The sequence below is a fragment of the Pseudophryne corroboree genome, chromosome 6 (genome assembly GCF_028390025.1).
Source record: "Pseudophryne corroboree isolate aPseCor3 chromosome 6, aPseCor3.hap2, whole genome shotgun sequence".
Taxonomy (NCBI): Eukaryota; Metazoa; Chordata; class Amphibia; order Anura; family Myobatrachidae; genus Pseudophryne; species Pseudophryne corroboree.
In genome coordinates, this window is record NC_086449.1 from 410,363,247 (window position 1) to 410,386,350 (window position 23,104).

The 23,104-nt window shown below is 42.9% G+C and overlaps 1 protein-coding gene across 1 annotated transcript in view; it reads right to left on the minus strand.

The window, feature by feature from the left end:
• Positions 1 to 23,104, minus strand: part of GRM3 (glutamate metabotropic receptor 3) — a 522,963-nt gene that overhangs the window by 278,303 nt on the left and 221,556 nt on the right. The window lies entirely within an intron of this gene.

The window sequence follows — 23,104 nt, forward strand, 5'->3', positions numbered from 1 at the left end:
CCCGGTTGCAATACTGGGTCAGTCAACCTGGGAAATTGTAACATATCCCTTTCACACCTCACCTTGACCCATGTCGACCCGGCAATATAGCAGGTTATTTTGTTGGTGTGAAAGTAGTATTAGTCATTTAGATTATAGACATGTGAATATCTTTTAAGAAGGTAATAACAGTACTTTGATTTATTTACAGTATATTGATAAAATGTTTAGCTCCTTTTCATCTTCCTTTATGATTATTCTATACTTGGTGATTCATCGCGCCCTACGGGCGCTCTTCACACCGTCGTAAGGGGCTAAGCCCCCTTAACCCTTGCATACCCTTGTGACGTGCAATATATCTATTATATGAAGTATTACCTCCAATCATAATTTTGTTAGTGGTTAAATATTGCACGGACAAAGGGCTTGCAATGGTTAAGGGGTCATAGCCCCTTGCAATGGCATGAACAGCACATGCAGGGCCTGATGAATCACCTAGTAGGTGCTGTGGTTGGGGGAGTGGCGGGTGTGGGGGACACGCGGATGGGGGAGGGGGTCTGGGGGTGCTGCGGGTGGGGGAGGGGCTGGTGTGGTGGTGGGGGAGGGACGGGTGCCGTGGGTGGGGGTCCGGAGTCATCGTGGGTGTGGGGGTGCAGCGGGTGGGGGAGGGGCAGGTGTGGTGGGTGGGGAGGGGTGGATACTGGGGTACTGTGGGTGGGGGAGGGGGTCTGGAGCCACCGTGGGTGGTGGAGGGGGTGTGTGGGTGCCGCGGATAGGGCCCGGAGGTACTGCGAGTGGGGGAGGGGCAGGTAATGCTTCTCCTTCTCCTCCTGGAAGCAGCTAGGCTGCTGTCCTCCCTTTGGCAGTGGCTCTCCCAGAGACTCGCACAGCAGCTAAACTACAGCTCCCAGCAGGCTTTAACACTGGAATGCTTCGGTGCTAAGGGCTGCTGGAAGCTGTAGTTTATTTAGTGCGTCTACTTCCCTGTAATGCAGCGCGATGGGACAACGACGCTAAATATAGTGACTGGCTGGCAGAACTGACTGACTCGCTGAATCAATGTAAAAGGTGAGAGTGCTGTGCAGTGTCAGTGATGCTGCACACCCACTGCACAGCACTCTCACCTTTTACCCTTTTACATTGATTCAGCATCCAGACATTACCCTCCGCGATATCACCTACTCTATCCGTTACATTATCCATCTCGGGGCTTCCAGGCCGGCAGCCCAGGTGCTGTGTTGCGGAATCAGGGCCTCTGGGAATCTGGCCATGGCTGTGGTGGGGAGGCACTTCTGTGACATCAAGTGCAGAGGAGGCTCCGGGGCTCAGAGAGTATGCGGCGCAGGGAGGGCTATGAAAGCCTTCCGCTGCGCCGCTTTCATACACATCTATGCCGATGCCCGCAGCAGCTTTTGTTCCACCTGTGCCGCGGCTAGGGAGTGGGGATTGTTGATGCCGGAGGGGGCAGGCAGACTGGCAGCAGGACATAGCAGTCATTCCGACCTGATCGTAGCTGTGCTAAATTTAACCCAGCACAGGGCTAGTTCGCCCCCCCCACACAAGTACAAAAGCATTGCACAGCGTCGAAGATTTTGTGCTTGTAGAGTAACTCCCAGCCAGCGCAGCTTCTGCTGCTGGCCAGGAGTTACTCGTCGCTGCCTTGGTCGCAGCAGCTGCATGTGACGTCATGTAGCTGCTGCGGTCCGCCCCCCTGCACGGTCCGGCCATGCCTGTGTTGGCCGGACCGTGCCCACAAAATGGCTGCCAACTGCCACTGTGCTGCCCCCTCCTGCCCAGCGACCGCCTCTGCCTGTCAATCAGGCAGAGGCGATCGCTAGGCAATGACAGCTGTCAGTTGTCAGCCATGCCGGTGCATGCGCAGTTATGACCCAATGAAGTGCAGCGAGCGATCAGGTCAGAATGACCCTCATAGGACGCTGCTCTAAAAGGAATTTTTTCCCTATCTTTAGCACAGAGACTTGCTGCAGATGCAGTGGCATACTCTCCAGCTGAACCTTTTTGGCAGGTACAGGACGTTTCTTTATGGACTGTACTGATTTTTGGCTCTCCAAACTTCCATTAAATGTATAGAGAAAGGGGCGTGGTCACGCCGGTGTACACATGGCCACGCCTCTTTTCGAATTTGTTCCAATTTTTATGTGTACATTTTTGGAAGGTATGTTGCTGCAGATGCAGTGGGTCTATATTGGGGTGTGGACCTGGAGCTGCAGCTCCATCAGCCCCATTGTTAATCCTTCTCTGGGAACACACAGCAGCCATAGGGCAGAGCATCCCATTGGATGTAACCTGTGTGGGTGGGCATTTCTTGCCCAATCAGCTGTGGACTGGGTGTGATAGACCTGCTGCTAACCCAATGAGAGCTCCTAGCCACTCCCAGCGTTATCCACACAGTCACAGAGTAACAGATTTGGACAATTATATAAGAGATTGGTCCACTGCATATCCCACACCATTCTTACATATTGTGTATCTGAAATGATCTTGAAACAACTGTGTGGGCTATCTATGTATCTGCTAAGAGGCAAATTGATTGTACATGCCCATAATTACCATACTTTTTTTTTTTAAGAGGCAATGCTTTTTATCTTACTGTATTTTGTCCAAAATGCCACATTTTGGTTACTTTTATTCCACATATCTCATACCTTGATGTTTTGTTATTACCATTGTAAAGTAATTATTTGATAATATTATGGAATAGGTTATATACTGTATCATGCAATTTGTCAATGTTTTTCAATGTTTTGATATTTTCATTGTCCTGACATAAGATAAAAATGTGAATAAAACAAGAAGTATTTCAGTACTTGAAAATGTAAATTGTATCTGTTTCCTGTGGATAATGATGGATTGTAATTACTGCTGGAACATTTATGCAGGTATTAACAGAATAATTGCAGGATTTAAGGCAGCACATTTGCACATTTAAGTCAAGCAATAACATCAGTGGATACTAGCAGTTGCTTCAGGGTATAATCTAAGTTGGAGATTTAATTAGGAAAATTAATTTTGTAGATTGTCACGTAAGGAAACAAATATGTCCACTAAAATTAATCAATCCCAAATAATTTACCTGGAAAAAAGTTTAAACAGTCTGTGGCCGGCATGCACTAAAAACGCAATGCAGCCAAAACAGTTTTTGGTGTTTCGGCAGCATTTCCCATACTGTATGTACCAAGATTTGGAGTGTGATACTTTCCTGGAGCTTGGAACTGGTAGGCAACATCATGGCGATGCTTAATAGAAGCCTATGGGCTTCTTATCACAGACTTCTCTGAGAAGGATCTAATTGGATTGCTTCCATGCTCCCAGTGTTCCCTGAGGCACGCATATTATTGGTAGGATATATTGCATAAGAAAGTGCTATGCGTAGTACATCCCACCATGCATGAAATATGCCAGAGAAAGGGTGTTGCCTTATGAGGAATCAACGGGCTTAATTCAGACCTGATCGTAGCAGCAAATTTGTTAGCAGATGGGCAAAACCATGGTGGTCATTTCGAGTTGATCGCTAGCAGCATTCGATGAGGCAAAAAAACCCACTTCTGCGCATGCGTACGCGGCGCAATGCGCACGCGTTACCAGAGCCAGATTAAGGAGGGGGTCCCGGGAATACGTACGCCCGGGCCCCCATTTCCAAAAGGGCCCACTGCCACACCACAGATCGGATTTCTCTTCCGATCCGATCTGTGGTGCTGTGCGCCCGTCTGCACTGCAGCGGCGGCCGTACAAACAGGACAGCTGAGTGACGGCTCAGCTGTCCAATAATGTATGAGTGAAGTAGGCTGCCCCAAAGGCTGAGCGGCAGGCTGCTTCACTCATACATGATTGGAGAGCTGAGCCGTCATTCAGCTGTGTGTGCGGTTGCCGCCAGGGACGGGAGTGGAGTTACCAAATGAGCGTTGCCATACAGTCAGTGGCGCTCTGGACCCGGCGCAGCTCCTGCCACCTCAGGTACAGCGTAGAGGATTTGTACAGCAGGTAGAGGAGGAAGAGCCAGGCAGCGCAGTGACAGAGGCCGCTCAGGGACAGCACAGAGGAGGGAGCCATGCCTGGGGTACTCGTTGCTGCTGCTCTCACAGGGACACTATGTGCTCACATACAGGGGCAAAATAATGTGTCAGGGGCAGGTGGAGCCACGGGATGGGACAATGTATAGAGTAGGAGGAGAGGGAAACACACACACACACACACACACACACACACACACACACACACACACACCCTCTTGAATAGGGGCCCCACTGTCTTAAGTACCCCGGGCCCCCCATGGTCTTAATCCGGCTCTGCGCACGACGTACTATTACAACGAACAATGTAGTTTCACACAGGCTCTAGCAAAGCTTTTCAGTTGCACTGCTGGCCGCAGAGTGATTGACATGAAGTGGGCATTTCTGGGTGTCAACTGACCGTTTTCAGCAAGTGTCCGAAAAAATGCAGGCGTGGCTGGGCGAACGTAGGGCGTGTTTGTGACATCAAAACAGGAACTGAACAGTCTGAAGTCATCACAAGCGCTGAGTAGGTATTGAGCTACTCTAAAACTGCACATAAAAACTTTGCCGCCGCTCTGCGATCCTTTCGTTCGCACTTCTGCTAAGCTAAAATACACTCCCAGTGGGAGGCGGCATAGCGTTTGCATGTCTGCTAAAAACTGCTAGCGAGCAAACAACTCGGAATGACCACCCATGTGCACTGCAAGGGGGGCAGATATAACATGTGCAGAGAAAGTTAGATTTGGGTGGGTTATTATGTTTCTGTGCAGGGTAAATACGGGCTGCTTTATTTTAACACTGCAATTTAGATTTCAGTTTGAACACACCCCACCCAAATCTAACTCTCTGTGCACATGTTATATCAGCCCCCCCTGCAGTGCACATGGTTTTGCCCAACTGCTAACAAATTTGCTTCTGCGATCAGGTATGAAACTCTGAATTAGACCCAATGTGCTTTAGGTATATATAGACGTGATAACATTTTCCTTCCTTGGGAACCACACTGACATTGGCATAAAAATAGACTTCAATTTTAGGGACCGTTGTCTGCTGAATTGGATGTACAGTGATACATCTACAGAGAAAGCGAAGGACCATGCACCTCTTCCTGCAAAACTTTGCAGGAATGTGCTCAGAAAGACGGAGTGACATGATATAGTGGGTTACATACTATTTACCTGTGGGCGGGATGACAGCGGCAGCGGGGCGAGCGCTAAGAGTCCCCTTGTGGGCTCGCTACACTTGCCATGCTGCGGGCTTGGTTCTATTCTCGCTCTATTGGTGTCATGGACGCAAATGAGTGGGAATAGCCCCTGTGCGCTGGGATTCTGGCTGTAAGCATTGTTGGCTGTCGGGATTCCGGGTCGGGTCCTGACCGCCGGGATCCTGACAGCCAGCAAATTGAATGCATCCCGATATAGTAACATGATATAGATGGATTTATAGATTTATAGACTCATAATATAGAGAGTTAATAGAAAGAAGGGTATGAGACAGATGTTCTTCCCCATGTCATCTATTCTCCATGTCTCCAAGTCCCATTCAGTTGCTCTGACTGTTTTATCATTATGTTGGATAAAGGCTTATCAAGTGTTGAACTGTCTTCCCATCCCTGGCACTCATTTCCACCAGTCCATGAAGAAGTCTTGGAGAGAGTTAAAGTGGAGCAGTAGCCCAAAACAACCAATCAGCTTCTTAATGTCATTTTAAATACTGTGCTATATACATGACAGAAGCTGATTGGTTGCTTTGCTCAACTTCTCTATTTTATCTCTCTCCAAGACTTGATGCATCTCCCCCACAGTGAGTTGTCATACTGTCACCGTTGTCCTCTTCCCAACAAGTCTGTTGCGCTAATGCTGTGTTGTTCCTAAGATATATCAATGTGCATTTATTATACTTATGATATGTCAAGTTACACTGTTGCTATGTATATTCCATGTAAATCACTGCAGACACTATGGGGGGTTTCCTATTAGCTGTGATAATGCGATCTGCGATCATAGCTAAGGTTATCGCACCTACTGTAGCTCCCGAATAATCAGCTTATCGCAGGCTGCGCACTCCTATTTATCGCACCTATCCTATTTCAAAATGGTGATAACGGGATTTGCGTGATAATTCTATTCTAGATATAGGAGAAAATGGGTAAATCTGCCTGTATCCCCCCAAAAGCCAAACTAATATAGGAAAACATTATAAAAGTCTATAAGTGGACATAATAAAACTATATGGTGTAATTAAATTGGGTCAAATGGCTGTTATATGCATTTTTTTGAAAAATGATAGAAAGCATTTTTTTGAGTGAAATAAGTGCTCTCGTTAAATTTGGGGTACATAAAAATTAGTATAAGTATATATTTGGGTAATTTTATGGAACTTTTAATGAAAAGTGGAAACGGGCCAACTACTCCCACCTGCAAGCCTAGAAACATTTGTTCCACTCATAAAACACCCCAATATATCTGTCCGATACATTGTGCCCAATTTCTTTCATTTTGCATTTATTGACCCCAAAAATAACATATCAATGTTGGCCAATTAAAAATAATTTAAAACTTCAAAGTGCCTAATTAGTCATTAGGGGTGGTGTCCTAGCAGTTCTGAACCAAATCCCCAAATTTTTTATTTAAAATAGGGATTTTGCACTACTTATCCACTGCTCAGAGATGGTGAATAGAAATTTGCGATAAAGCCTATGGAGACTTATCACCGATAACTTATCGCGGATAATTGGATACCACGTTATCGCAAAATGTTATAAAATATTGCAAAACCGCATCTCGCAGCTAATTGGATATACCCCTATGTGGCACCTTCAAAATAACAGTTAATAAATAATAATAATAATAATAATAATAATAATTATTATTATTATTATATACTGTATATAGAAGAGAATTATCTAGCTATGTCAGTGTACAGATACATATAAGTTGGATAGAGAATAGTCAGATCTTCATTGTTGCTATGTATATTCCATGTACAGCACTGCAGACACTACGCGGCAAGTTTAAAATTACAGATAATAACAGATAATAATAATAATAATAATAATAATAATAATAATAATAATATACAGTATAGAAGAAAGTCATCTAGCTATGTGGATGTCCAGATAGATAGATATGAGATGGTCAGAGAATAGTCAGATGTAAGATAGATAAGACACAGATGTGAGAAAAATATGAGATAGATGTGAAATACATAGGTAATATGAGATAAACAGAATTATATGACTTATGTGAAATAGCCATACAGCTATGAGACAGGTATGGCATAGATGTGATATAGGTATGATAGGTAGTTAGATGTATAGACACACACACACACACACACACACACACACACACACACACACACACACACAAACACACACATATAATTTTATAAGTAAGCACACTTCTTGTTCAGTCGCACCTTGAAAATCGTCACAACAAGCCTGCGTTTTTGCAGACACTCTCCGTTACCTCCTCAAATGGCCCTTCATGTCAATCACTCTGTGACTGATTCCTCACTGCGAGCAGCATCGCAAAGGTACCTTGGCATGTGCTCACTACTGCCATAACACATGTGCAGTCTGCCGATAATTGCTCAGATGTGACACCATCAAAGTTGCGACTGCATCTGAATCTGGCCCATGCTCCTTTTTGTACAAATGTGTCCTCGTACACCTAGGGGGTAACTCAGAGTTGATCGTAGCAGCAAATTTGTTAGCAGTTGGGCAAAATCATGTGCACTGCCGGTGGGGCAGATATAACATTTGCAGAGAGAGTTAGATTTGGGTGGGTTATTTTGTTTCTGTACAGGGTAAATACAGGCTGCAATTTAGATTTCAGTTTGAACACACCCCACCAAACCTAACTCTCTCTGCACATGTTATATCTGCCCCACCTGCAGTGCACATGGTTTTGCCCAACTGCTAACAAATTTCAAACGGGCTCTTAAGACCCACTTCTTTACCAAACCCAGCCAAATCTCATCCTAACCCTCTGTTCCACGTTCTCTATGTACCCCATCTGTGTCACCCCTGTCTGTCTACCCCTCCCCTTAGAATGTAAGCTCTCACGTGCAGGGCCCTCTTCCCTCATGTGCTTATCCTTTTCTTACTTTAATAATCCTCAACTGCCCAAATTCCAGAGTTTTTTGGCCACCTTGAAACTTATCTCTATGTCGTTTACTAGTGTAGTTATGCTTAGTTACCCTGTACTTGTCCTATATTGTATTCAACTGTAAGTCACTGTTTTCCTGTTCTGATTATGTGCATATGTACTCTGTAATTGTGCGCTGCGGAACCCTTGTGGCGCCATATAAATAAAGGATAATAATAATAATAATATATATATATATAAATATATATAAATATCTAAATATATAAATACTGGCTGACGTACTCGGCGTTGCCCTGGCTTACATTTTCCAGTTATGAGGTTATCAATGAGTTGGATGTAACTGTTAACATATTAAAAATAATAGTAGCTTAGTAGCTCTTCCAATATACCCATGAGGTGGCTGCCCAGTGTCATTTTTGTTTTTGGGGTGTTGCAAGTAGCCCTGATTCCTCGGCTTTTGTTTCTGTTCAGTTTTATAATTACCTTTCCATAGCGGGATGGCTTTAAAGTTTTCTTTCTGTTATCAATGTTGCTTTTCCAAGGCTTTTGGGTACACAACATTATTTGCCTTCCCACCTCAATTTCTGTCAGTTATTTTAGTTAATTGATTTAAGGTTATTTCAGTCACTTATTTCAGGTCAGTGAATTCTGGTTATTTCTGTCAGTTATTACAGTTCATTAAAAAGCTTTCTTCCAAACCCATCCACTGGAAGGCCTGGAACAGGCTCCCTGTGTCACAGTTCTGCCCAGCGTTCATGAGCGGGAGTTCCGACGGGGACCCGAACCTCTGAGTATGTCTTCTGGGATTCAATGTTACCACTCTGTGAAGTTTTCATCCAAATCCATCCACTGTCAGGCCCACAACATGCTCTCCTGGTCAAAGTTCTGCCTAGCATATACCTGCTGGGTCCCCAACCCCTAATATGTCTTCTGGGTTCCAATGTTACCACTCTGTGAAGTTTTCTTCCAAATCTATCTTGTGGAAAGCCCTGAACAGGCTCCCTTTGTCAAACTCCTGCCTAGCATATACCAATGAAGGTCTGACTGGGACCCCATACCCCAAATATGTCTTCTAGTATCCAATATTACCACTCTGTGAAGTTTTCATCCAAATCCATCTATGGCAGGCCCAGAACAGGCTCCCTGGGTCAAAGTTCTGCCCAGCATACACCAACAGGAGGTTTGATTAGAACCTCAACCCCCTAGCATGTCTTCTGCTCTGGTATCCAATGTTACCATTTGTGAAGTTTTCTTCCAAATTCATCCAGTGGAAGGCCTAGAACAGGATTCCTGGGTCACAGTTCTGCCCGGTGCATTCTTCCTTGAGGTCCGACCGACTCTAACCCCCTATTATGTCTTCTGGGATGAAGTGTTTCTACTCTGTGAAGTTTTTTTTAAAATCCATACAGTGACAGGCACAGAACATGCTCCCCGGGTCAAAGTTCTAGGTTTCAATGTTACCACTCTGTGAAGTTTTCTTCCAAATCCATCCAGTGGAAGGCCCAGAACAGGGTTCCAGAATATACCATCAGGAGGCTCGACTGGGATCCCAACCCCCAAGTATGTCTTCTAGGATCCAATGTTACCTCTGAAAAGTTTTCATCCTAATCCATCCAGTGGAAGCCCAGAACAGGCTCCTTGGGTCATAGTTCTGGCCAGTGTACAACAAAGGGAGATCCGACTGGGACCCCAAACCCCTAATATGTCTTCTGGGTTCCAATGTTACCACTGTGAAGTTTTCTTCCAAATCCATCCAGTGGAAAGCCCAGAACAGGCTCCCTTTGTCAAACTTCTGCCTAGTATACACCAACGGAGGTCTGACCAGGACCCCAACCCCTGAGTATGTCTTCTAGGATCCAATGTAACCACTTTGTGAAGATTTCATCCAAATCCATCCAGTGGAAGGCCCGGCACAGGCTCCCATGGTCAAAGTTCTGGCCAGTGTACAGTAACGGAAGATCCAACTAGGATCCCAACCCCCAAATACAGTATGTCTTCTGGGTTCCAATGTTACCACTTTGTGAAGTTTTCTTCCAAATCCATCCAGTGGAAAGCCCAGAACAGGCTCCCTTTGTCAAACTTCTGCCTAGCATACATCAACGGAGGTCCGACCAGGACCCCAGCCCCCTAGTATGTCTTCTAGGATCCAGTGTTACAACTTTGTGAAGTTCTCTTTCAAATCCATCCAGACTCCTTGGGTCACAGTTCTGCCAGGTGCATTCCACCGTGAGGTTTGACTGACCCAAACCCCTATTATGTATTCTGGGATGCAGTGTTTCCATTCTGTCAAGTTTTCTTCAAAATCCATCCAGTAGCAGGCCTAGAACATGCTCCCCGGGTCGAAGTTCATACAGTGATACAGTGTAACCACTCTGTGAAGATATTGTCCAAATCCATCCTGTTGAAGATCCATAAAATGCTCATTGGGTCAAAATTTCTACCTGGTGCATTTCACTGTGTGGTCCAACTGGGAACCAAACCACCCTGAAATCTGTCCAGGATACAGCTGGACCACCTTGGTAGGTTTCATACCAATCGTGGCAGGGGACAGACAAACAAACAAGTAAGCAGGATGAATTTCATATATACAGTATCTCAGATATATGGGGTGGATTTTTTTTTAGTCTAAACCCCACCAGTATTTTAAGGTGGATAAAGAAGGCTATGTGTACCAAGTTTGGTCCAGATCCATAAAGCCATGTAGGAGACCATGAAGAACAAATATACATACTTTCACTTTTAGATATATATATAGATTAGAAATTATACAAAGTTAAGAAATTAATTTTTTACTGCTTAGTGAAAAAAAAATCAATAATCTGTAATAATAGAAATTATAAATGTAGCAATCTGTTAAAACAGAATTGTGCCTAAGATTATAGGCATTCTGTCATGAACGGTACTGGAACATTAATAAATACTGTATGTAATTCTAGGCTTGAAGACTCGCTGTACGTCTGGGGAATATACTTTACTTCCTGCTGAGTGAATTCAGCAATATATAACTAGTAATCATCATATCATTATTTTATCACCATAAGCCTGTCATCGAGTCCATTAGTTTAGAGTCAAGCATTATTACCCCAGCGCTGCAACAGTTTGTGACTTTGTTTTTATGTTATGATAATACCAAGTGCCATATCATCTAACATGATGCTATTAATGTTGAGTGTAGAATATATTTGAAATAACTGCCTTAACTCTTCTCACTATCAAAACATATTCATTATTTTAAGTGGCTTTCTTTATTCAAAAGGATTTAAATGTCCTAAGAAATAAATGTAAATTTATATCCCGAATAAGCATATTAAAACTATTACCTGAATTTAATCCTAGATTTATTACTTTCCTCAGTCATGTTTTTCTCTAGATACAGGATCAATGGGGGGGATTCAGACCTGATCGTAGCTGTGCTAAATTTAGCACAGCTACAATCATCCACACTGACATGCGGTGGGACGCCCAGCACAGGGCTAGTCAGCTCCGCATGTCAGGCCTGGCCCCACCGCACAAGTACAAAAGCATTGCACGTCTGTGATGCTTTTGTACTTGAAGAGTAACTCCCAGCCAACGCAGCTCCTGCGTGCTGGCCGGGAGTTTCTCATCGTTGTGATGGTCGCAGCGTCTGCGAGTGATGTCACGCAGCCGCTGCAGCCCACCCCCTGCATGGTCCGGCCACGCCTGCGGCAACAAATGCCGCCGTGCCGCCCCCTCCCACCCAGCGACCGCCTATTTTTGATTGACAGCTGTCGGCTGTCTGGCATGCGCCGGCGCATTGCGGCGCTAGCACATGCGCACTTCTGACCTGATCTCTATACTGCGATGAACGTCAGTGTGCGATCAGGTCAGAATGACCCCCATTATCCCATGCATTGTGTAGAAAATATTAGACAATAACTGTATTGCTAAAATGTAAATGGATAAATAGGTTATTGAATACACATGGTGGGATTATAAATTAAATGTTTATTATTACTGTCTTTACTTTTGTTTTTGAAATAGTTTCCCTCAGTAAATGCTGTACTGCATGTCAGAGTATCAGCATGTTGAGTCATTTTATTTAAGTAAATTGACTCATACTGTCTGGAGTTTAGGGAGCTTGTATTTCATTTCTTAAATTTAGCTATGGAAATAAAATTTTGCCCTGAAGACCTTAGCCCAAAAAACAGCAGCTTAGTATAGAGTTAGTGCCCATGTGAGCCGTGAGTTCAGGTAGCTTAGTGATGGATTTCCAACTGCGGATCTTTTCTATTATTCCCACATCAGCCACAATAGGATGATGGAACAGTAAGTCCCACTGTGGTATTTGTAGAATACTGGTATATTTGATTCCTTTCTTAGGGTCACTGGAAGGTTGCTTGTCTGTTCTTTGAAATATTGAATCAGTCAAACTATTTGCCAGTTTGCACGTTTCCTCCTCATCTCTCTTATTCTTTCTACATCTCCCCATTTCTCTCACTATAGAATTACCATTCCTCTGTTTCTTTTAAATTGATGTAGATATATACATTATCTACTAAACCACACTTCTTATCATTTTACTATCTGTTAGAGACTTGTATTTAAATTATAGGTTATTCTAGCTGGTTTTGTTTCCTACTTCTCTTCTCCCCTCATAGCTTAATGACTCAATTACATACTATCTGAAGCTCAACAATCCTGCAATCCTGCTGCTCTTGGTCAGAGCTGTCACAATTTGAGCCTGATATTAACCGTATTTTTTTTTTGCGCATTTAATGTTAACATTATGAAAATGTTTATTTCATAATGCCAAGCTACACATAGGAAACAATTTTGGATCATTAAAATGTATTGAAACCATTCTTCAATGCTCTAAATGACTTCAGATTAATTTGGATTCATTTGGAATATGATCTGTGACTATATAAAATCAGCATTGTAGAGGTAAAGTGAGTAAGTTGAAAGCAGATTCTGAATACAAATGCAGCTATGAAACTTTGTAAGCATGCAGTTGGAATAAAGAATCATTGTTTAGTCTTGGAAGGACTGCTGCCTACTATTATCTGTAATAGGTACACTGGAATGTATGTAGGGGAGATTTCCAGAGTAAGGACTGTAAAATATGATAAAATAATATAAAGCAGGTATAGTAAATATGTGTTCCCATAGGCAAACTCTAATACTCTAGTCTATAGTGTAACGGGGATGTCTGATAATCAGTGTCAGATTACGGTGTGTGTGTGAGTATGTGTATGTAGGGGATGGGAGGGGTGGAGTTGGGCATATGCTTTAAATAGAAATTAGCCATTATTTTAAGCATCACTTATTTTTAGCGTACTGGTTTTACAAATTCAAAAGCACGAAAGAACAATAATTTAATGAGTAGGGCTGCAAGTGGGCACAGATAATGATGACAGCTAGGAAACCAAGTGCATTATTGGTAATGGTAGAATCATACAGAATCATACAACTCAACAAGCAGGCAAATAACGGCATTTAATTCAATGCGCGCAATGTGGGTGTAATTACAGCTGACTTGCATTAAATTCTGCATCAGTCACAAAGTGTATAGGCCCATGCTGCATGTACAAATACATAGAAAATGCTATAAGTTATTGGTATTTGATCATTTTCTGTTGTATAAAATGTGTGATATATTCACAATTTATTTATTGATCCAAAACCAGAGGAGTATATAAAAACAGTTTTAGACTTACTAGCTTGTTGCAAGAGATGTGCTATAAAGTTACTGCTTGGTAAATAAATAGAACCCTAGGGGCATTGCATTACTATTACTTACTGTAGTTATTGAATAAATACCTTTACATGAAAGAAAAAATGAATGAGATGGCAAATAAATGTTAGATAGTTCAAATTCAGTAACGCTTTCAGAATTTAATTACAGGTAGTTTTTAGCCTTTAACATAAAAAGTTCATAGAAAAAAAAACCTGAGGTGATCTTGTTCATTGTTTGATTTAAATGCAGTAAAATAGACACATGAAAGCAGCTTAATCAGGAGAATTGTGTAAAACTGCACATCACTTCTGTTACTAGTAAGATACACTATCTAAAAGAATAGTGCAATTACTGAGCAGCTGAACAAGAACAAAAAAAGTAATTCAGTTGGAGTGCTTGAATCTTTTAGCAAAGAGAACCTTTTTTGTCAGTACTTTTCTATCAGGTCAAGGATTAAATGTTCTGGGAAATTGAGTTACATATCCCTAAAGGTGTTTGGTACAAGTGGAGTTTTCACACGTTAAAAACATACTATGTGGGAGATTGTACAGCTGCTGATAAGATCACAGTCTGTAAGAAGAATTTCAATTGACTTCTACTGCAGCTATGGAGCTTAGAAGTGTTTAGATGTATTTCTGTGAAATCACTGATTATTACTTACAGTAAAAAGTAACTAAGAAGTCAAATAAATCATGTAATAAAGCCAAGGTAGAAATGATAGGTACTATAACTGTGATAACCATGAGTCTTAAGAAAAAAAAAGACACTATATAGCATCAGTAGGCAGGTATGTATTCATTTACTACTCATGGTGCAATGAGCTTTGGCTGGACAAGGAGCTCAGAATGCCTGCTGTGGTAAGGGTTGCAAACGAAAATAAAGTTATTTATGATTAGTATATTTCCTGTATTTGGTGTAGATATTCAACAAAAAAGAGTGGCTGAAAGATCTATGAATCAATACTGCTTTGTCAAGCGTGTAACATGATACAGGTTGAGTATCCCTTATCCAAAATGCTTGGGACCAGAGGTATTTTGGATATGGGATTTTTCCGTATTTTGGAATAATTGCATACCATAATGAGATATCATGGTGATGGGACCCAAGTCTAAGCACATAATATATTTATGTTTCATATACACCTTATACACACAGCCTGAAGGTCATTTTAGCCAATATTTTTTATAACTTTGTGCATTAAACAAAGTGTGTGTACATTCACACAATTCATTTATGTTTCTTATACACCTTATACACACAGCCTGAAGGTCATTTAATACAATATTTTTAATAACTTTGTGTATTAAACAAAGTTTGTGTACATTGAGACATCAAAAAACAAAAGTTTCACTATCTCACTCTCGCTCAAAAAAGTCCGTATTTCGGAATATTCCGTATTTCGGATATTTGGATATGGGATACTCAACCTGTACTTACAAAGTGATAATTATCATGTATTTTGGAGCTGATATTTAGTTATGTACAATAGCTGGCATTAGCTACAGTGGATTTCAAGTAGTTTCAAGTATCTTGCTATCTCTATCACAATATCATAACCAGTGTAAGGACTGCAGGCCCCCCCCCCAGTAAAATCTGCTACCTGCAGAGACTGCCTAGCAGTGGCAGTGACTTCCCATGGGAAGCACTTCCTGCTAATCACAGACAGACGGCAGTCCCAGGGGAAGGTGATTTACCCCCTGGGACTGTCAATCTGGACTGCAATAGCAGAGAGGGTGCTTCCCATGGGAAATAACTCCCCTGCTATTGCAGCAATCCTATCTGGCTTCATGGGGCTGCAGTCGATGTATTCCCTAGAAGCTAGCCTGTTTGCTGGCAGCACCGGACTTAAGTCCCAACCATGGATTAGACTTCAGCTCTTGCAGCCTATGGACTTCAGCATTGCCTTTCAGTGACATCAGTCTTCAATCACCTGGAGGGCAGGAAGGAGAACCAGTTCAGTCACGATGCAGACCCCGGCCAGACAGGTAAGGGGCTGTTGCTGTTAGTATGGGAGGCAATAAATTTGCCGGCTGTCGGGATCCCGGCGGTCAGGATACCGATGCAGGAATCCCAACAACCGACAAATCCGACAGCTGGAATACCGGTTTACAGGGCTATTCCCAGTCGTGGGTGGCCATGACATCCATAGAGTGGGAATAGATTCTGTGGCAAGTGCAGCAAACCACCGAGCATGCAGCATGGTGAGCGCAGCAAGCCTGCAAGGGGACTCGCGGTGCTCGCCCCACTGCCGGCAGTCTGGTGAGCGAGATGCCGCTGTCGGGATACTGACAGCTGGCATCCTTCCCACCGGCATTACATATGTATTCCCTTAGTACATGGGCCTTGCAAGTTATGTGGAATAAAGCATTGAGCTATCAAAATATAAAGCTGGTAAACTGCTACTCGTGGCATCATCACACGTTGGAATACTACAGATAGGAATACTACAGTAATACAGACACTTTTTGTTCCTTTCATTAAAAAGTAAGAGTTTTCTATTTTTATTTTTCTCTGTGTCTGCAGCAGGAAAGATTTGAATATGTCTATTTTAGACTTCTGCCATGCCCCCAAGCAAAGCTGGACTGGTAAGCTGGCACTTCTGGCAAATGCAAAATTAGGCAATAGTCTAATGGGCCAGTGTCAGTTTAAGGGGGTCACATACCCTGAGGCACACCTTTCTCAGAGGGCCCCTGTTGCCCACCACCGATTGGATCACTGAACCATGCTCACACTACCAACAGTGATGATGACGGCACAGAACTGCACTAAGGCCCTCATTCCGAGTTGATAGCTCGCTAGCAGTTTTTAGCAGCCGTGCAAACGCTATGCCGCCGCCCACTGGGAGTGTATTTTAGCTTAGCAGAAGTGCGAACGATTGTATCGCAGAGCGCCTGCAACATTTTTTTGTGTAATTTTTTGTGTAGCTCAAAACCTACTCAGCGCTTTCGATCACTTCAGACTATTCAGTTCCGGATTTGACGTCACACACCCGCCCAGCGTTCGCCCAGCCACGCCTGCATTTTCCCTGGCACGCCTGCGTTTTTCCAAACACTCCCTGAAAATGGTCAGTTGCCACCCAGAAACGCCCACTTCATGTCAATCACTCTGCGGCCAGCAGTGCGACTGAAATGCATCGCTAGACCCTGTGCAAAACTGCATCACTCGTTGTGCCCGTACGTTGCGCGTGCGCATTGCGCCACATATGCATGCGCATAACTGCCATTTTTTAACCTGATCACTGCACTGTGAACAAATTCAGCTAGCGATCAACTCGGAATGACCCCCTAAGTTCACTGTTCCCTGAGCTGCGCTGGTGACTGTCCAAGTGGAACACATTCTAAAACTCTGTGCAGGCTCAGTGTACTACAAACACTGAGTGAGCAGTTTGCGGGGAAGGAGGAGGGCGGGCATTGAGGCATGTGATAGAGATAAATTATTATTAATAATAAAAGATTCTGCGAAAAATGAATAACTTAACATATATAAACAGCATATTTCCAGTGGATTACCATCTATATTAATGACCTAATATTTATTTGTACTTGGACTGAATTAGGTAATTTCTTCTTATTGGGACCATTAATATTACTATGAATATCTGCAATTTATCATGAACATGCCTTGCTATAAAATTAAAAAACATTGTTGATAGTGATAGCATAGAACTTTTCAGTACTGTCATGTGTAGGGAGTCCAATCCCGGGCCGTTTTTTCAATCCCGGGATTGAAAAACGCTCAATCCCGGGATTCCCAGGATACCGGGATTGCAGTAGGGATCACTGAAGGTTGTAGGGAGCAGCGCTGGAGGGAGGGTGTAAGTAGCGGTGCGGGAGGTAGGGAGAGTGTAGGTAGCGGTGCGGGACTCGGGAGGGAGGGTGTAGGTAGCGGTGCGGGAGGGAGGGTGTAAGTAGCGGCGCAGGAGGGAGGGTTGGTAGCGGCGCGGGAGGGAGGAAGGAAGGAAGGCTGTTGGGAGCACTGCACGGAGGGAGGGAGGGTGGGTGTAAGTAATGCTACTTACCATTAGGCGGGTGGCAACCATGGACCCACTGAACGCGGCGGCATTTCAAATGAAGCGCCGGCCGCCAGCCAACCAGAGCTGGTGGACTGGCAGCCAATCAGGGAAGCGGCCGCAGCAGTCACTCCTGATTGGCTGCTGCTGCTGCGGCAGCTTTCCTGATTGGCTGCCAGTCCACCAGCTCTGATTGGCTGCGGCCGGCGCTACATTTGAAGTGCCGCCGCGTTCAGCTTGTCCATGGCTGCCGCCCGCCTAATAGTAGTAAGTAGTATTACTTACACCCACCCTCCCGCACATGCGCAATGTAATCCCATGAATCCCGGGATTGGAGGCTCCAATCCCGGGATTCAAATCCCGGCATTGGCCTCCCTAGTCATGTGTACCATTGTTCTTTATTAAAGGCATAGTTCATTGTTTATTTGTGCTCAATTGGGAAAAGAAAGAAAGAAAGAAAGAAAGAAAGAAAGAAAGAAAGAAAGAAAGAAAGAAAGAAAGAAAGAGTAGCTAGTTACATCGTACCATGGCATACCTCCCAACATGACCATCTCCAGGAGGGACAGAATGCTCTGCTCCTGGACTTCCCTCTTAATTTATGACAGCCATCACCTGTGCTGAAACACCTTTCTTAGCCAGTAACCTGTTCAACACAGGTGCCGGCAATCATACAGTACGAGGCAAGACCAGGAGCAGAGCATTGTGTCCCTCCTGGAGAGGGTCATGTTGGGAGGTATGCCATGGGGGTAATTCAGACCTGATCGTAGCAGCAAATTTTTTAGCGGACGGGCAAATCCATGTGCACTGCAGGTGGGGCAGATATAACATTTGCAGAGAGAGCTAGATTTGGGTGGGTTATATTGTTTCTGTGCAGAGTAAATACTGGCTGCTTTATTTTTACACAGCAATTTAGATTTCAGATTGAACACACCCCACCCAAATCTAACTCTTTCTGCACATGTTATATCTGACCCCCCCCCCCCCCTGCAGTGCATTTGGTTTTGCCCAACTGCTAACAAATTTGCTGCTACGATCAGGTCTGAATTACCCCCCATATCATTATTGGTTTTGTTTATGTATGAGTCCTGTCAGAGCAAGGGTTAATGAGCCATGTGTGTTTAGGTGACTATCTCCAGGCTTTCCAGAGTGTTAGAAATGTTAAATAGAATATGCTGCTGAGATACTAAGTGTTCTATGAAGTGAAAGTTACCTGGAGGCAAGCAGGTTCTGTCAAGTGTGAAATCACAATTAACATAGCAAGTGTTTTGTAAGTGAGCAGAAGCTGCTGCAAATTACTTTCTGTTATAAGCTCATTCCAGCACTGTGTTGAACAGATCATGATTACTGGACCACAGCTTGTATTAAAATAACATTAATAAAACATAATTGATTGCATCTTCTAAGTTGCACCTTTTTTATTGTTTTTTATTTTTTTACTTCAAATTGCTTGTATGATTGTGTGTGCTTCATTCTCCTTCCTTTAGTTGCCTAAAGCCACAAAAATTGTTAATTTCATTATATTATACTGCAGTATGACTTTGTGGCTGTTTTCAAGAAAGATATTTAACTAGTTCCTCTATAGTAGCATGGTGTAGCCAGATGAATACAACATATTATGTGTTACAAAGTAGGTCATACTCTTGGATATAATGATCTACGCTAAAATACAAACATCTTTTGTGATCTACTATAGTCATACTTGCCTACCTGACCCTCTCCATGAGGGAGAAAATGCTCTGTTCCTGGACTTTCCTGGTAATGTATGATTGCCATCAACTGTGGTGAGCTAGTTAATTGATAAGAAAGGGGTTTCACCACAGGTGATGGCAATCATACATTACCAGGAAAGTCCAGAAACAGAGCATTTTCTCCCTCATGGAGAGGGTCAGGTAGGCAAGTATGACTATAGTATATTGGGGGTAATTCTGAGTTGATCGCAGCAGCAAGTTTGTTAGCAATTCGGCAAAACCGTGTGCACTGCAGGGGGGGCAGATATATAACATTTGCAGAGAGAGTTAGATTTGGGTGGGTTATTTCATTTCTGTGCAGGGTAAATACTGGCTGCTTTATTTTTACACTGCAATTTAGATTTCAGTTTGAACACACCCCACCCAAATCTAACTCTGTCTGCACATGTTATATCTGCCCCCCCCTGCAGTGCACATGGGGGATAATTCCAAGTTGATCGCAGCCTGATTTTTGTTAGCAGTTGGGCAAAACCATGTGCACTGCAGGGGGGACAGATACAACATGTGCAGAGAGAGTTAGATTTGGGTGTGGTGTGTTCAATCTGCAATCTAATTTGCAGTGTAAAAATAAAGCAGCCAGTATTTACCCTGCACAGAAACAAAATAACCCACCCAAATCTAACTCTCTCTGCACATGTTATATCTGCCTCCCCTGCAGTGCATATGGTTTTGCCCAACTGTTAACAAAAATCCTGCTGCGGTCAACTCAGAATTACCCCCCCCCCCCTCCCGGTTTTGCCCAACTGCTAACAAATTTGCTACTGCGATCAACTCAGAATTAGGCCCATAATGTAGTATTTGTAGCACTGCGAGGCACTGTAACGTAAAGTAACAAAACATCAATTATAACATAATTAAAGGGTGATTTCACTTATCATCCTATTGATAATGTGAAGTTAATGCATGATTCTGCATGTCTAGTATTAACTAGCAAAAAGACTGTTCCAATCTAAAGGGCCCTACACATATAAAAATCCCCCGCCGAGTTGCCCGACGGCAGATACGGCCAACAGGCGACCCGGCGGCGGGAAGGGCAGTGACGGGGGGGAGTGAAGTTTCTTCACTCCCCCCATCACCCGGCTCCATTGAAGTGCAGGCAAATATGGACGAGATCGTCCATATTGGCCTGCATGTACTGCCGACGAGGCACCAGCGATGAACGAGCGCGGGGCCGCACATCTTTCATCGCTGGTGACTCCACACTCAAAGATATGAACGTTATCTCGTTCAATAATGAACGAGATCGTTCATATCTTTGAGCAATATCGGCCAGTGTGTAGGGCCTATAAGTTATACACATATAAAGGCAGTATTTTAAATGTTCATCTGCCAGATGGCTTCTGTAACTTGATTTAATGATCTTCGTCTAGGAGAAAGCGTTTCACAAAGGTACAGTAGGTTGTTCCAAAAATTGCTGTTAAACGAAGAGCTAGTGATCTCAAGCCTAGGTACAGTTCTTCACAGAGTAGTTTCCAGTACTGAATGTCAGAAGCTCTTGCTCTCAGAGGGATATCAGATTGCAGCTTTAATATTTATGCCACTACATGTGATGTGTTCATAACATCAGTCAGGTCTAAAATGTTAGCACAGTGTATTCTGATGTATAAATTAGGAAAATTCTAATTTTTTGGGCACAGTGCAAGAAACCCAGTGGGGGAATGTAATAGGGTATGACAATCAGAATGTGATTTTGTCAGAGTTCTGTGTTATTTTGAGTGACAATCATTTACACGGCAAAACCAGGTTGATTTTGCCACTTAAAAAAATAAAAATAAACCAGAGAACTCTCACAAAATCTCTTACCTCCTGATTCTCACACACCATTACATCCCCCCTCCTCATTATTGTTGCCAACCATGGCTGGGTCCCAATCAGTAGCAATGCATACCAGTTTGCTAAGAGGAAGGTTAACTTCCTTGGCAAAAGTAATGATCTGTCTTCCACTCTAGTTTTTCCTTTTATAGAATGTTAGTTATAAAATCCTTGTGATATTAGGGAATACCATTCATTGAGAAGTATGCACTATATCAGTGGATTCATCAAACTGCAAAGAAAAGTAACAGGTTAGTATGTGCTTTGTAACTTGGTTCAGCAGATCATCGTCAATTCCCACTACACGTCTAGCTATAGTTTGGCAAGAAAGCAACATATTTTTAATTGCTTTCATGATCATCTTTATTCTTTAGTTTATCAAATAAAACACTTCCAGCATCAAGTAAACCTTCCACCAGAATTTTTCCATCCATGTTTTGTGTACTTCACTAAAATATGCACAATGTGAAATGATACATCAGCTACGGCTTGTGATGGCAACATAGGTTTTGTAAATGTAAGCTCCTGAGTTTTGAAGGATTTCACTATAGTCTTCCATAGCTCATTATTAGGCAGAAAGTCACGATCATATGTCTTGTGTAGACTTTAGAAACGGCTCTCTAAATTCCCCTTTATCACCAGTGCAACACTAGCACTGTATATTTAACATTTGCATTTGTAATAAACATTGTAAAAATAAATAAATCCTCCCATTCTTCATGGAAGCAGTAGGTTTTTGGTCTTTTAGAAACACGCTCAGGAAGGGTGCTAAAATGTTATGTGTGCGTAATGATCTTCTAATGGAAAGAGACAGAGGCAACTGTTCAATCTTACTCCTTCTGGATCTCTCTGCAGTACTTGATGCCGTGGACCATGGGATTCTTATGTAGCTCCTGAAAAATGTCTGTGGACTGCTTGGCAAATTCCTTAGCAGGTTCAAATAATTTCTCACCAGCAGACCACAGAGAGTTTCTTCTGGATTGTACTCTTCATCACCAGTGACACTGCCATGCAGTGTTCCACAGGGTCTATACTATCAGCCACATTCAATTCCTCATTCTTTCATCTTAGAAACATATACAGAATCAAGCAATTAATTCCATCAGAATATCTGCTACTGCAATGCCCTCTACCTGGATCTCCCAGCAAAAAATGGCACCGCTTGCAGCTGGTACAAAATCTTGTTCTAGCCACATAACACCCATTCTCTACTCCCTTCACTGGCTACCTATAAGATGGTGAATCTGTTTTAAGATTTATGACCAGGGCTCAAAGTATCTGAAGTGGCTTCTGATTCCTTGTTGACCCTCTTGATTACTGTGATCTGTAGATGAAGGGCTATTAGCAGTACCTAGAATCTACCTGAATTCATCCATGAGTCGAGCGTTCAGCTTTGCAGCTCCGACTTGCTGCCCTGCACAGTTTCAAGAGGCCTCCATTCTAGAATTATTCAAAAACAGACTCAAGAATTAAGCAGTTTACTTAAGCATTTCACTAAAGAAATGCAAGCCAACTGTTTCTCTTTTTTTCAAGTTTAAAAAAACTGTTTCTTGTTTAAAGTTTTTTTGTGCTGTAAATGCAAATGCAAAGCACTTATTGGGAGAGAAGTGCTATATAAATATTGTTATTAATATTATTATTAATAACACAAACTATATATTATTTCTTGGAGAATGATCAGTAAAACAGGGACTATATGACGACATGCCTTGCAGTACCTGTGTCTTTCTAGA